We start from the raw sequence: 16,715 nt of genomic DNA, 5'->3' as shown, positions 1-16,715 counted from the left end.
TACCTTTGATTGAGTTTTCATACAACAACAGCTATCACTCCAGTATTCAGATGGATTCATTCAAAGCTCTCTATGGTAGGAGATGTAGGTCTCTGATTAGTTGGTTCAAAGTTAATAAGACCGCAGTCATAGGGATTGACTTAGTATTCGATGCCTTAGAGAAAGTTCAGTTGATCAGAGAGAGACTCTAGGCTGCTCAGAGCTGACAGAAGTGTTATGCAGATGTTCATAGAAATGATCTTGAATTCAAGGTCAATGACTATGTCTATCTCAAGATCTCTCCCAAGAAGGGAGTGAAGAGATTCGGCAAGGTATCCTATGAGCTCGAATTGCCTTCAGATCTAACCTCAGTTCATCGAGTCTTCCATGTCTCTTTGCTCAAGAAGTGCATAGGTGACCTAGCAGTTTTATTCCCTATTCAGAGCATTGACATTTAGAATAGCCTCCCTTATGAAGAGATTCTAGTCGAAATTCTTGACATCAGACTGGTAGCCTGAGGAATAAAGAAGTCCCTCTAGTCAAGGTTCTTTGGCAGAATCGGTCCATGGAGGGAGCTACTTGGGAAGCAGAAGCGGACAGGCGAACCAAGTACCCTCATCTTTTCTATGCTAATTCAGACTTAGCTCGAGGTAACCATTTTCCTTAAGCTTATTCAGTTACATGTTCAAAATTCTTGTATAAAATTGGTATCAAGTATCAGTGCATAGCTTATCATGCATTCATGAGTTTAGCCTATCAGTCATGCATCAGATATGCATGTTCAGTTGGGCTATATTCAGTTTGGAATTCAATTCAGTCCTAAAATCATGTGCCAGTTGAGCATGATCAGTCTATGCGGCGTTTTATATTTTCTCCCCTCTCAAGCAGTCATCATTCGAGGACGAATGTTTCCAAGGGGGGATATTGTAATACCCCAAAAATCCAAACTAATATTAGAGCCATGTACCAAGGTTACGCATAGTACATCATGGTTCTTTTATCGTTTTATGAGTAAGTTAGATATATATTAAGATTTTAAATAACTCCTGGCTACCAGACGAATCAAAACATTCCTCACCGATCGAATTCTTGAGAAAGATATTGCCATAGTCAGATTCAAATGAGAATATCTATCATTATACTTGGAAATTTTTTATCTCCTGACCTATCAACAGATATATAATTGATTTATCTTTCCAACGATACCAATTTCGCCTAAATCCGATATCGGAGCAAAGAGTTATTCTTATTTTACTCCAGCATGTTAGGCTAGAAATTGTGTGATGATATTCGTGGTAGCTTACCACATTTGTGATGCCCTACCACAAAGGTCGTCAGCCTTAGGCAGAAACCAGCTCCTAAGCAACGACATTCGTGGTTGTTTACCATATTTGTGATGCCCTATCACGAAGGTCGTCTGCCTTAGGCTAAATCCAGCTTCTGTCTGTCAACATTCATGGTGGTTTACCACATTTGTGATGCCCTACCATGAAGTTCATCAGACTTAAGCAGAAACCATCAATTGCAGATCCTGTGTGACGACATTTATGATGGCTTACCACACTTTTGATGCCTCGTCACCAATGTCGTCAGCTATGATTTTCAGTAACTAGTAATTTATTTCATAAGGGTATTTTAATCTTTTTGTTCACCTTCCACTACATATTACCCTAAAGAGGCATAATTTTTTCCATTCTTCTTCAGTTAAGTATCTTAAAAACCCTCTCTTACACTCTCAACCACAAGATTAGGGTTTCCATCAAACTCATCTCTCAAAAGCAATATTTAAGCCATTTTCTAAGATAATTGAGAATTAAGTTTCCCAAATCCAAGAACTCTCCAGCAAATCATCAAGGTTTCCTTTCTAAAGTATGTGTAGTGCTCATCTATGGATCCAATCCGTTCATAGAGCTCAAGAACCATGTTTTAAATATTATTTTATAAACTTTTTGTGGTGATATGAGTATGTACATGTTGACAATTGTTGTTTAAGTTTCAATGTGATGTCTAAAGGTGTTTTCATGGAATATATATTTTTGTTAATTGAAAACCATGAACTTTAGGTGGTTTAATATAGTGCAAGAATGAAACCCACCTATTCCATTCTTTTCATGTGTTGCTATTGTGGTGGTATGAAGCATGCAAAATAATGGAGATATACAATATGCACATGAAATATATCCATGCATTCCCTACAATGTTTAAGATATTGAATAACTATATGAAATATGATATTCCCTACTTATTATATTATGAATTGTGGACTCAAATCTTGTGATCAAGTCATATCATGTGTGTCAGTTTCCTTCTATCGAGTCCTGGGGGTATTCGTACCCAAAAAATGTAGTTGTGTCCTAGAGCCATGTCATGTTGTCACGATAATCTCAGTCAAGATATAATCTATAGAACTCATTCAGTCATGTGACTCAGGAAATCTCAGAAATCTCATGATCTCAGTTAACTCTCAGATAATAGTACTACTCCGTCAGTCAATGAAAGTCAATCAATCTGTCCATGTATAGTTAGTTGAATCATGTTTAGTCTTTTCAGATGGGACTAGATGTTAGTACCGAGTGAACCCAACAATGGAGACTCATCTACCAATTTTAGGGTGTGATCCTTAGCAGTCATCCTTGTGTTCCGGAACTACGTAGCCAACGTAGGTTGAGAAATCTTGGCCTTTCAGATTTGGGTTGATGAGGTGGCTTAACCTTTCAGTTTAAGGTCCCACCATTCTCTCTTTGAGTACCTGTAACACCTCAATTTTCTGAACTGAAATGCTACACGGTGCTCATGACCCCGAAGGACCTCAAGCTCACCCATGACTGATATATATACCTGTAAACTGCATAATATCTCATAAAATATGCGGAAACATAACTGTAACGCCATAAGGTTCAATAATAATACATATTCAAAAAATATGGTATAAGAATACCAAAAAGGAACATAAATACTTAAGTCTGAACATCTAATCTGACATCTAGTCTGAAAGCCTCTAACTGAACTGAATAAGGAGTTGATGGGACATGTCCCTAACTAGCTTCAACTACTGAAATAACTGAAAACTGGAATAGAAATGAAATCATCATGTCCTCGAAGGATTAGGACTCACGTCTAACTCTGACTGCTGATCCTAGATTCTACTACTGATTTGGAGATCATGCCTCTGAACCTATGGTGTAACATAAGAGAAAGAACCATAGGGCAAATGCGTTAATAAGTATGAATGTACTGAGTATACGAGTGAGGTAGGCTAAATGGAAAGGTCTATATGCATGAAAAATACCTACTGATATGAATGTGAGAGTACAAACATGCATACGTAACTGTAACTAAACTCGTAGAGATACTGACTACTGAGTCTGAATACTGACAACATGAGTGTACTGATAATGAGATTTTGAAAGACTGAGTTTACTGATATTGATATGTAAATCAATAATAAGTGATGAATCTGATACAGTATTACTTATATACTAAGAGACTGATATTGCATTACTGATAAATAAATAATTGTTTCTGACAGTTCGAATTATGAAGAACTAGTCTGATTAACTGTATCTGACAGTCCTAAAGCTGAGTACTGATAGCATGAGTTCTGATAACTGTTGTGATTGATAGCATAAGTGACTATATCACACAGTCCATAAATCTGAAGGAAACTATCTAAGCTTCATTCTATTTCTGAGTTAAATGTATCTGACAGCCCTGATATACTAAAATATGAAAAGCTATCTGAGTTCTTTACTGAGACTGCGTAGCTATAGCTGACAGTCCCCAAATCTTTAACTGAAACTGTGGGAAGTAGGTATCTAACTGACATGCCCCAAATATGCTATAATAGCTAAGCTGGGGTCCAATCTCTGTCATGACTAGAGGGGTGTCAATAACGCGCCACTGGTAAGGACAGCTGTGAGAACCCTATACTAGCAGGTACTCAATGAGAATGGTGGGAACCCTAAACTGACAGGTTAATCCACCTTATCAACCCTAATCTGATGGGTTAAGATGTCTCAACCTACACTGGCTACGTAGTTCTAGAACATAAGGATGACTACTAAGAATCACACCCTGAATTGGTGGGTGAGTTCCCATCCTTGGGTTTTCTCGGTGCTAACTTCTACTCCCATATGAAGGACACTGAACTGAATAACTAAGTTGAACTGAATAACTGAACTAAACTGATTAGCTGAACTGATACTGATTAACTGGACTGATACTAATAGTATTGTTTAGCAGAGTTAAACTAAGTTTACTGGATTCCAATGACTGACGGAATGTACTGAGTTCTAAGGACTGGTTGAGAGTACTGACGTTACTGAGATTAACTGTGAATACTGAGGTTGCTGAGGTTACTGAGCACTGAGATTACTGAGATTACTGAGATTTCTGAGTTTTCCTAAGTCACATGACTGACTGAATTCTATAGATCATGGCTTGACTGAGAGTATCATGAAAACATGACATGGCTCTAGGCACACAGCTATATTTTTCGGGTACAAGTACCCCCATGACTCAATGGAAGGAAACTGACACAACTTGAATTTCTTGAGTACACGACCATCAATAAAAATCCCTAATACATGAGTGGGGGATTTCATGAAGTACATGGTCATCATAATATCTATCATGAATAGGAATACTTATAATCAAGTCATAAATCTCATATTCTAATATCATGGGCATTCCGACAACATATACTATACATAGCAATCGCATGGAAACCATTCGAGCGTAAGGGAATGGCAACATGTAACATTTAGTTCATATTATAATGATTTGGGGATATTATACTTCATGTATTTATTCAACATCTCAAACATGGAAGGGAAAACATGGATATATTTTGTGTACATAATTTATATCTCCATTATCATACATGCTTTATACCACAACAATAACAACACACAATTTGCATGGAAATTCATATTGGAGTGTATGACTTACATGAATTTGTTGCTTAGATATCATGAAATCATGTAAATATGAAGTTCTAACATACTAGGCATTTTACCGAACACCTTGCATGCATTCTTTAAGGCATAGGTGGATTTCATACATGCATTCTATCAATCCATCTAAAGATCATGTTTTTCAACTAACAACATAACTTTCATAAGATATACAGTCACAATACTATTATATAGCAAAAAAACAAGCATCAACATGGGTATTATCATATCATTACAATCAACCAAGCTTTTGTATTTTAAAGATTGATTCTTGAACTCCACGGACGAAAGGAATCCGTGGATGAACACTACACATACCTTAAAAGGGAGTTTCTTGATAATTGATGGAGAAATTTCCTTGAAATTTGATCTGCAAGCTTAATTATGAAACCCTAGTTGTTTTTCTCTTTTAGTGCTCTTGGATGATGATCTTTGAGATGTTAACAGGGTTTTAATTTGTTTAGAAGCTATATAGTTTGTAGGGTTAAGTTTTGGGATGTGTAAGGAGTGTTAAAAGACTTAATTACCCTTAAAATAACTCAAAACGGAGTTTTTTTGGCACCTGGAACTAACTTAGGAGGCACCCAAGTGATTGCCTAAGCTAGGATGGGCGGCGTCTAACCAATCGCCTATGTTTGGGTTGGGCGGCGCCTAACCAATCGCCTATCCTTACTATCTCTCATGAAAAAGGGCATAACTTTTCGCTCGAGTATTAGATTAAGGCAAAATTGGTATCGTTGGAAAGATAATTCGATTCTCTAAAATTTGGTAGGTCTAAATTAGCCAAAATAACATATTAAAATTGAGTTATACTCATTCAAAGATGACCCTTGCAAAATAGAACACTAAAACTTGATGGATTCAAAAACTCTTAGCTTGTATTACCTTAAGTAACTCATATGAACATGCTTAATGTATCATAAGCTATCTTATTGATAGGATACTCATTGTAAGTCATGCACTAAAATACTACTCATAGGATAGGATGTTTCATATGTAGGAAAAATGGTTCGTCTCCTAGCTTAGAAATATACGAGGTATTACAATATCTCCTCCTTAGGAACATTCGTCCTCAAATGGAAATTAAATAAAGCAAGAGAGATGATAAGATGAAATACGTACAAGACATACACTACTAAAACATGGGTTCATGACTGGCATGACTGAAAGCTGAGCACAACATACTGAACATACATATCTGATGCATGGGAAGCTGATTCATGAATATAAGACTGAGGATTCTAATAAAGTAAGTTTTCTCAAAATGAAAATGCATATCTGATGCACAACTGAAAGGTTGAATCCATGCATATCTGATCCATGATTATATGACTGACATAATACGTGAATGCATGACCGAAAGTACTAATGAGCTGATCACACATATCTGATGCGTGAATTCATGACTAAACTTAGTCATGAACATACAATGGTAAAGGTATCAAGTTTGAACTGAAAATCGAGCATGGAACTAAATACCAAGTTTGTCACTGAAATATGAACATGAGAATGAGTAAGTTTAAGGAAAACTGTTACCTTGAACTGATAATACCTATAAGTTTGAGATTAATTACTCCATATGCATGATCGGAAACATGAGAACATACTAAGTCTGGGATGTGGTAGATATACTGAATATCATGATCTGAACTGAATCTTGAAAACATGGCATACGAATGAAGTTGGAGTTTGAAGGTTAACTTATGAGTACCCCTTCTCCAAACTAGATTCATCAAAAAAAAATAGAGCAGTATGTTTATGTCATAAAATTTTGGGGGTATGATGTATCTCCCCCTTGGGACACTATGTCCCTCAAAGAATATTGAATTGGATGAGCTACTGAGGGAAATTGAGGTGATGCGCAAAATACCTAGGAACTGAGTCATGACTGAATAGCTAGGATCTGAAACTGAGACATGATACATGAACTGAGCTGAACACGAGTGCATAAAAACACTAACTTATCTAATTAACTTAATAACTGATAGTTGACAAATGGATTTGCAAAGCTAAACTGTACTTAGTCTGAATAGCTGGGCTGAGATTTTCGAGTTTTATCTATAAGAGATATGGACTAACTGAGTAGAATGAGGTATCTAAGCATGGATTCATGAAGTCTATATTATTTTCGAATGCGAGACCAAGTGTATGACATGGCTCCGAGGTATTCTATAAAATGGGGTACTGAAACTTTGATAACTGAGTACTGACAACCTAAATGCTATGGTTAAGTATGTCTGGAACAGAACTGAGTTTCAAATCTGGTTACTGAATTGAGGATGACATTATAACTAAGCCTATAGCTAGTACAGAAGTACTGAATTCAAGGACTGAACACTGACCACTGAGTGCTGGATATTGAAACTATAATTGAGTTGGCAACTGACTTTTTGATGGCTACATGCTGGGGACTGACATAAGTCAAGGATCTAAATGTACACTTACACTTTGTACTTTCCCAATTTCTAAATACGACCCCTTTCTAGACGTTTACTTGTACATTTATCATGACATTCAAGCCTATCTTCACAACTACACCCTCGTGCAAAGTAAGCATGCAACAATTCTCTCTTATCTAAACAACTGCCCATCACTACACTGTTCCATAAGGAGAGCTAACTGGAGGAGTAAATTAGGAGGACCTAAAACATCAATAGATATAAAATAAACTCGACATATGACTGAAACTTCAGAAATAAAATATCAATAGTTTGGATTTACCAATAAGGTCTGAACTGAGGATATACATGAGATAGTCTAAATGTATCTGATATGTAGGGGCATAGCATGAGTCATGGAAGCTAAGTATACTGAAAAGCATGATATGCATACATGAGTCATGAACTGCATGACCTGAGTCTAGAGTTTTCTATACTCATGGGACATGATTCGAATACTGAGGGAGCTGAAACTGAACCCCTTATACTGGGAACTGAAGGCGCACATAATCCCATGGAAAGTGTGTGAAAGTAGATTGTTCTCATGGAACATGAATCGTACTATGGAGTAGAAGGGACTCCTTATGCTGGAAATTGAATTCATACATGATTATAGTTCGTGACCATAGAGTTGGTATGCAATGCCTGAGTTGGTTTTGTGATAGCTGAAGTGAAAAACTCTTCACTGAGATGAGAATAGGTCTAGAATTGTCTTTCCTTACTACTTTCTATACATACTGGCGCTACTACTAAAATTTGAGGGCTTGGATTCGGTACTTGATCTACCATCACATACCTACATTATGTTCAACACCTGTGTGTCTTACTAAACACATCATCCGATTCTGTTTCCTTATATACTACTAATATCACATTCACACCTTCGTGCTTAATTTTGAGTCAATAAACTTAAGTGTTTAGCTCGTACTGTTCAAGCCTACTGATTTAATCCTCATGAATACATAATCTGATCAAATAGAATAATACTATCCCAACTCTACTACTACTAAACTTCTGGGTTCAAGAATGAGTTCTCATGATCATGAATAAAATCTGTACGACCTTGGAACAATAATGAACTGATGGGACTGTTTAAGTCTGTCGCTAATCTCATAACTGACTGTAGGGACTGTCTGAGAAAGCCCTGTCTTTAGGATTTTGAACTTCACTGTTTCTATTACCTTGAAAGTAAGGTAAAGTGAACATGAGGGGTGCATGATATGAATCTACATGGTTTCCTTAAAGAAACTTGCTATATCACGATCTTGAGACATGAAAGAAGGGGTGCGGATCTATGCGGATAATTAACTTATGAAATAGATCTATTATATGTATAATGAATCTATTTATCTTTGTGCGTAGATATTTCTTAAATTTTGTTTGAATATCTTTTAATGATTTATTCTTTTCTGTAAGATATATTCATTAATTTGTGTGGTTTATTATTTTATCCTATAGTAATTGTAGAGTTACAGATTTCTGTATAATAATTTATCCTAATAGTACTGTAATGTATATCTAATTCTAGATTTTCAATGTTATTTATTATCTTGTGTTGTTCTTCTCGTAGTGAGTTTTTTAAATTACATAAACTATCACATGTACTTTTTTCTAAATTTTTTAAGGTTTCTTCTATCCATATTAATTTTTCTTTTAGATTCTCCATTATTTTTCTAATTCGGTTTTTATAATTAATTTCTTTATTTAGATTATCTTGATTTTCTCTAATTTTTCTAATATATTCTAACATCTCTTAATCTGAATAATATCCTTCTGGGTAATTATCTAGGTATAATTGTACTATCCAATTTATGGTTTCAATTTCATAGTCTAATACTTTTTCTAATATTATTTTCTTAATATCTATAATTTCTATATCTCTAAGTATATATAAGATTAAGACTTTAAGATTATCTATCATTTAAAATTGACTAAATATTTTATTATAATATTTTGTAGTTGTTTGTTTTATCCTTAGTAGTTCTTGCATATTTTTATTAAGAAATTCTATATATTTTATCTCTTTAGTTTCCATGTATTTGTCTAAATTTAGTTTCATCTATTTTTCTATTAACTGTATGTTTCTCATATCTTTTTCCAAAAATTTTATGTAATTTATCATGGTAAGTATTTGTAAGAGTAGTTAGGTAGGTATGGTATGTAATTTACTCTAGTCATATAATATTTACCAAATGCTTTTTCTAATATGATTTTTCTTATAACTACTACTTTTATATCCTTAAGTGCATACAAAATAAGTATTCTAAATTTATCTACAATCATATCAGATAAATAATTATTCATTTTCATAAAATTGCTATTTTCAAAATATTCCCTCCAATCATATACATAAAAAAATATGGTCATCTTAGATTACTATATACTAGATTATTCTTAAATAACATGTTCTTCGGTCACTATTAGCATGGTAATTTGGATACTTTTCTCTTAAATAGCACCTCTACTCTGGTTACTTCCCGCCACGGCTTCTTGCCTCATTGGTTTCACCTTTAGGATGGCATAGTTCTTAGGGATTTTTCTCCGTTTCCACTTTGCTAATAAACTTCTTAACATATTATACTTTGAATAATTCCACTATAAAGTAACTAATATGAATTTATTTTATCATACCATGATTGTTGGGAATTATGAATTTAGCTATTCATAATCATAAATAAATATACTTGTTCAGGTAGTTTTGATATTTTTGAAGTTTGTTCCTCCGTAGCTTTTTCCATTGAAATATATCTGTTTTTTTTAATTAACTAGGCAAAATATTTGTTGCGGACAGGAGAGAGTATTTGTGCTTCAACACATGAAGGCTTGCTTTGCAATGCCTTCGGTTCCTCTGATTTATAGAATGAATTTTTTAGAAAAGTCTTTACATTACTTACACGTTTTCTAAAAATCCTAAAAAGTCTCCTTATGAGACAAGAATTAGTGCCATAGCCTAAAAGGCTAAAAGGCTAAAAAGGCTACAAGAATTAGTGATATAGCCTTAGAAAGTCCAAAAGGCTAAAAAAGGCTAAAAATTTATACAACAATTTTACGTAAAATTTAATATCTTGTCTTCCATTATTACTCCGTTGATATCTTCTCATTGTCATATTTGGTGTTTTTTCATATCTCCATTATTTCTTCTTATCTTATCTTTCAGCTGGCATGCTTATCTTCTTGATTATTTTATTCTAGGTGGACTTCTGGGATAATATTATCTTCTCCATTACATCTTGAACATTGATGGTCTAGATATTTATGTCCAATTATCTTGCAATATCTTGTCAATAATCCATCTGAAATAAATCCTTTCTTAATTGCTCTTGCAGTAGATTGTTTTTCTGGGTTAAGTAATGTCATTATCCATTGCCTAACATCTTCCATATCTGCTTGTCGTAGTTCTTTTGAATTTGAATAAATCATTTGATGGTTTCTCGAATAATAGCTCTATATTGGGTTTCCATTGGTATAGTTATTTGCTAATTCTTGAATAATTGTAGCTAGTCCAATAAGTCGTTTATTTGCGTAGAAATCAGGTATCTCAATTTTGGGTATCTCTGGCTGCTGCGTAATATCTTCTGGTATAATCATATCTCTGGTTAATCCTATTTTTACAACTTGTATAACTGGTTTTATCTCGTCGTATAATATCTCTGCTGGTGCAGTATAACACTTTATATAAAATAGATTTCCTTTTGTTATCCTTTTATAGGTGGTGAATATTTTATGTAAATCTTCCATAACTGTCAGTTCTTCTCCGTCTTGGGTATATATGGTATTTAATAATCCATTGTCAAAACAAGTTTTTACTAGGCTTAGGTTGGTTTTGGGTAGTGCAATTAGCTTGTTGTAACCTTGTAATTTTTGGGTTGTATAATTTGTGTTTGGTTCTTTGATATTTGTAGCTTTGGGGTTAAGGTTTAGGAAGTTTGTACTCTATAGATATTTTCTATGTACTTTTGGGTTGTATAGTTGTAAACTTTTTTATCTTGGTTCAGACTATCTCGGTATGTGGTAATTTGTGGGGGTATGAACAAGGGTTCTTTTTATGTTTTTGGTATAAATGGTTTCTCAAATATCTTATTCATATTCATGTTCTGATATCTTTGTCTACTAACTCCTCTGCTGGTACCTGCAGAAGTAGATTGATAAACATTATGGGTTTTATGGAGTGTCCCATCGTCTCCTTCTAGCTCTGGAACTTTAATGTCTTTCGATCGACATAGCTCTGCACACTGTTGAGTTAGCTGATTTGTAGCTATAGACTTCAGTTTATCTTCATTAGTCTTTAGCTTTTCTATCTCATTACCCATACTGTCCACTTTCATTGAAAGTGTAGTTAGGGTGTTGAGTATTTTTTCTAGAGTATCTTCTTCTATTATATCAGTATGTGTAGCTTTGTCTGGATATGTAGTCTGCAATAACGTTTTTGTTAGTACTAATTACTTCAATTATAAATGTGAAATTTAATATATTCAAGACTAGTCTCCGAATCTCTTTTGTTGTAACTGAATTTTGTATTTTCTTTGTTAATCACCAGCGTACCTGTGTATAATCTGTGCATACAATAAATTTGTTATATACAATATATGGCTCAAATGCTAACAAACATTTATATAATGAACATAATTCTTTCCTATTTATTTCCCATTTTATTTCTATTTCATTGAACGTACCTGAGTAGTATCTACAATGGTGTTCTAATTTTTCTGCTTCATATCGGTATTTAAGTACTCCTCCATAACTACATTCACTAGCATCTGCTTCTACTATATATATAAATTTTCTATTTTCATCTGGAAATTATAGTTTTGGTAATTCTTTACAAAGTAATTTTATTTTTTGAACTTGTTTTTTATCTTCTTCATGATAGTTATATTCTACATCCTTTTTTAATTTTTTCTGTAGTGGTTTTAAAGTTTCTGCTAATTTTGGAATATATTCTCTTACTTGGTTCACTAATCCTAAAAGTGATTATAATTTCTTTTTTGGATCTAATTCTTCTTTTGAATTTATTATTTTTTGTACTATATGTTGTTGCATTTTTACTCCACTCTTATCTATTTGTATTCCTAAAAATTCTATCTAATTTTTCGTAATTTCAGCTTTCTTTTCGCTTAGACTTATTCCCGATTTTTCTATTATATCTGTAAAATGTCCTAATAATTTTAAATGTTCTTCTTTAGTTTTTGTATATAATAATATATCATCTATGTATACTATACAGTTAGATAATTGTTTGAAATAACTATCCATAAAATGTTGATATCTAACTAGTGCATTTTTATATCCAAATAGTAATACGTTCCATTCATAAAATCCTTGTGGTATCATAAATGCGGTTAATTCTTTAGATTCTTCTTCTAACTTTAAATGGTAAAATCCTGATTTACAATCGAATTTGCTAAAATAATTATATCCCTATATTTGCCTTATTTTTAATATCTTATTTGATATTGGATAATTATATGTTATAGTTTTTGCATTTAAATTTCTATAGTCAATAATCATTCTACTTTTTTCTCTTTTTTGTTCACTATGTTTATTTACTATAAATGCTGGACTATTATGTTTACTATTACTTTTTTGTATATATTGTTTTTCTATAATTCATCTATATGCATTTTAAATTCTTTTAAATCATCAAAATTATATGTTAATGGTTTCTGGGTTATTATACTATTTTTATCTATTTAATTCAATTTTTATAGTAGTTTTATGTTTTTCCCATCCTTTTAATGGATCTTCACTATATAATTGTTCTAATTTTTTCTTAATTATTTCTATCTTATTTATTGAAAATATAGTTATTTCTGTTTTATTTATCGAAAATACTACTCGTTCTATTGTATCTTCAGTATTTTTTATATTTTTTAACTTTTGTGTAATTTTTTCACTTCCTTTTATCCAATCAGTTTTCTTTCTTATTTTATTATTAACTCTTTTTTCTCTCACTTTCTGTTTACATGGTGTTGTAAACCACCAGTCTATTCTAGTTATTATATGTGGGTATAATTTATCTGAAAATGACATTCCTAAAAGTATATCTTTTGATGTTAGTTCATAATTATAAATTTCTTCTATTGTTAATATCTTATCCCATACTTGTATTTTTATATTCCTAGCTTTATAAGTAATTAAGCTTCCTTCATTATTAAATCCTTTAACTATTATTGGTGCTTTTAATTTATCCCATTTACTTTCTGGTAAGCCATTATATCTACATAAATTAGCTTCTGCTCCTGTATCTATCATAGGCGTATAATATATACTGTAATATCCTTCTACTACTATCTTCATCAATACATATATTTTTATTTTATGTTAAGTCTCTTCTTAAGAATAATTTCTCTCTGTTATACGTTAAGGTTAATTGTGTATGTTCTATATTATATGGTTTTACTTGTTTTAGCCATTTTATTCCTAATATTATATCTGCTTTTTGCATTTCTTCCTTTACTTCAAATTCTATTTTTATTTTTCTAATTCCTATTATTATTTCTTTTTTTGCTATATTTTTACTATTTATTAAACTTCTTGGTAGATCTGGGCACATATCATTATCAGTTTTTATTTCTTCATTTTTTACTAGATATTTTGCTATATAATTTTCTTCTTGTCCTGTATTTAAGAGTATTAAATATTCTTTTTCATTTATTTTTCCTGTTATGTAATATTGGTTTAAATTACTAGTTGAATTTATTTCATAACTTGTTCTTTTTTATGAGCTTGATGATTCTGGCTTTTCATCAGCTATTCTTTTCGTTGTACTTATTCTATCATTTACTATTTCTAAATTTTCTTCTATATCTATGTCTCTATAGCTATAATCATTATAATCTATTGTTTTTACAATTTGTTCGAATGGACTTTCTATTCGTATTTTGCTAATCTTATTTTTTTCTATTATTTTATGTTTTGTTGTTAATACATATAAATTTTTGCATCTTGCTGTAAATATTTTACTTTCTGGGGTTAATTCTATTCCTGATATTTTCCAATATAATAGTAGTGATTTATCTATATTTTTATCTGTTACCTCTACTGAATAATTTGCACTTATTATAAATTTGAATTTTTGGTATATTAGATTTCCTTTTACGGTAGTTATTATGCTTTTTTCTATAGGTTTTATAATTCTATCATCTGCTAAATATAATTCTATTGGTGTATCTATTCCTTCTCTAAAACATGCTTTTATTAATATCTCTGTACCTCTAAGGTGTACATATTCTATTAGGTCTCCTTTACTTTTTATATCATTTATCTCTTTATTAATTATTCTTTTTGTTACTAGTGGTATACTAGCTTTGCCTTTTGCATATCTACAGTCTATTACATGTTCCTTTTGGCATTCTACATAATATTCGTCTTTTTTCCTGGTAAAAATATTTTTTATAGTTGGTATTTTAAATATTTTTCTACACTTAAGTCTAATTCTTTTCCTTTTATTTCATCAAATATGTTACTGTCAAATATTATTTTTTGTTCTGTTCCTTCATCATTTAAATATTCTTCCTTTGTTTTTATTTTTATATCTTCTTTAGTCATTTGATTCATCTATTTCACTATCTATTTCATTATCTGTTTCGTTTTCTGAAATTTCATATACTATCCTCACTTTCTAATTCATAATCTATATAGTCTATTTGCATATATTCTGTATTATCTATTTTTATTTCTGATATTTGTTTATTTTTTGGATTTTTAGGTAATTTACAATCTCTAGCTAAATGGCCTAATTTTCCACAATTATAACAAGTACATTCTTTTATAGATTTCTTCTTTCTATATGGTCTTTTGTATTTATAATTTCTTACATAATATCTTTTTCTTGGTTTCTTGTATTTATATTTTGATTTTTTATATTTCTTATATTTCTTATGTCTTTTTCTTTTCTTATAATATCTTTCTTCACATCCTAATTGGGGTGCTATTTTATTTTTGCAACATGCTAAATTTCTTATCAATGTTTTTTCCATTTTTAATTCTTCTCTATTTTTTTCACATAAGTTTCTATACCATTTTTGTAAAAATTTTATTCTTGCTCCTAAAGTATCTACTATTTTTGCTTCTTCCCAACTCTTTATTATCTTTGAACTAAATGGTTCGGGTAATTTATTAAAATATAATTTTCTTATTTCTTTACTTTCTTCTATATTATATGCTCCTTTATAATAATATTCTTTAAATGTGCAAGTATATTCACATATTACATATTGCTAATTTTAACATTAAATTCCTATTTGTATCTTTTTCTTCATCTTGTTCTTCTTCTATTGTTGTCATACTACCAAATTCATCTTTTATAGCTGTTTCATATTTCTTTTAATAATTCTATAGTTGTTAGTTTAGTTGTTGTTGATGATGTTCCTTCTATAGGTTTATTAGTTCTTAATACTTTCTTGCTATTTTCAGTTAAATTTGAAAACCATAATTTCACTGTTCCTATCAGTGTTCTTTCTATATATTCTGGTGCATCTGTTATGTTTATGTTATTATCTAATAATTGTTTTGTCATATATCCTATCCATAATTGTATTGTTTTTTCTGTATCTATTACACAGTCTAAGTCTAAAAAGTTATAATTTTTATTAACTATTTGTTTTGGTGTCCATTTGTCATATTCATTCTTTAGATTATATTTCTTAAACTTATTCTTATAATATGTAGGTTTTCTTATTTCTGATGTTCTAGGTATTATATTTTCATCCTTTTTTTTATCAAGAGTATTTATTTTTGTGTTGATATTTTCTAAGTTTTCTTCATTAATTACTTCTTGTTTTTCATTGATTTCTAAATTTTTTGTATTTGTTAATATTTCTGTATATGTTTCACTATCTTCTGAATCATAATTATCTATCTCTTCAACATCTATATTATTTATTTCTAATTCCTTGTTTTTTATTTCTAATTTTTCCTTAAATTGATTTATCTCGTTTAGTAATTTTTGTTCTTTATCTTTTTCTTACTTTTCCTTTTGTCTTTGTTCATACAAATCTTTTAACATTTATAGTTCTTTTTCTAATTCAGCAATCCTACTATTTTTAGTTTTTTCTATTTTTCGTATTTCTTCTGTAGTTTGTTGTTTAATTTTTTATATTTCCTTTTTCCTATCTATTTCTTCATTTTCTCTTTCTATTCTTACCATAGCTGTCAATTTATCTTCTAATTTTAATTCTTCTTTTTCTAACATTAGGTATAAATGTTCACCTATTTTCTTATATCTTCTTCCTAGATTAGAAAATACTATTTTTATTTTTAATCCTTCGTGATTTTCATATATTTTTTCTTCTATTATAAATTCTTCTTTGTTCATTTTATTGTGAATAGTTCATGTTGATAT

Source organism: Capsicum annuum, chromosome 9 (genome assembly GCF_002878395.1).
Source record: "Capsicum annuum cultivar UCD-10X-F1 chromosome 9, UCD10Xv1.1, whole genome shotgun sequence".
NCBI lineage: Eukaryota > Viridiplantae > Streptophyta > Magnoliopsida > Solanales > Solanaceae > Capsicum > Capsicum annuum.
This window is presented reverse-complemented; position numbering follows the sequence as displayed.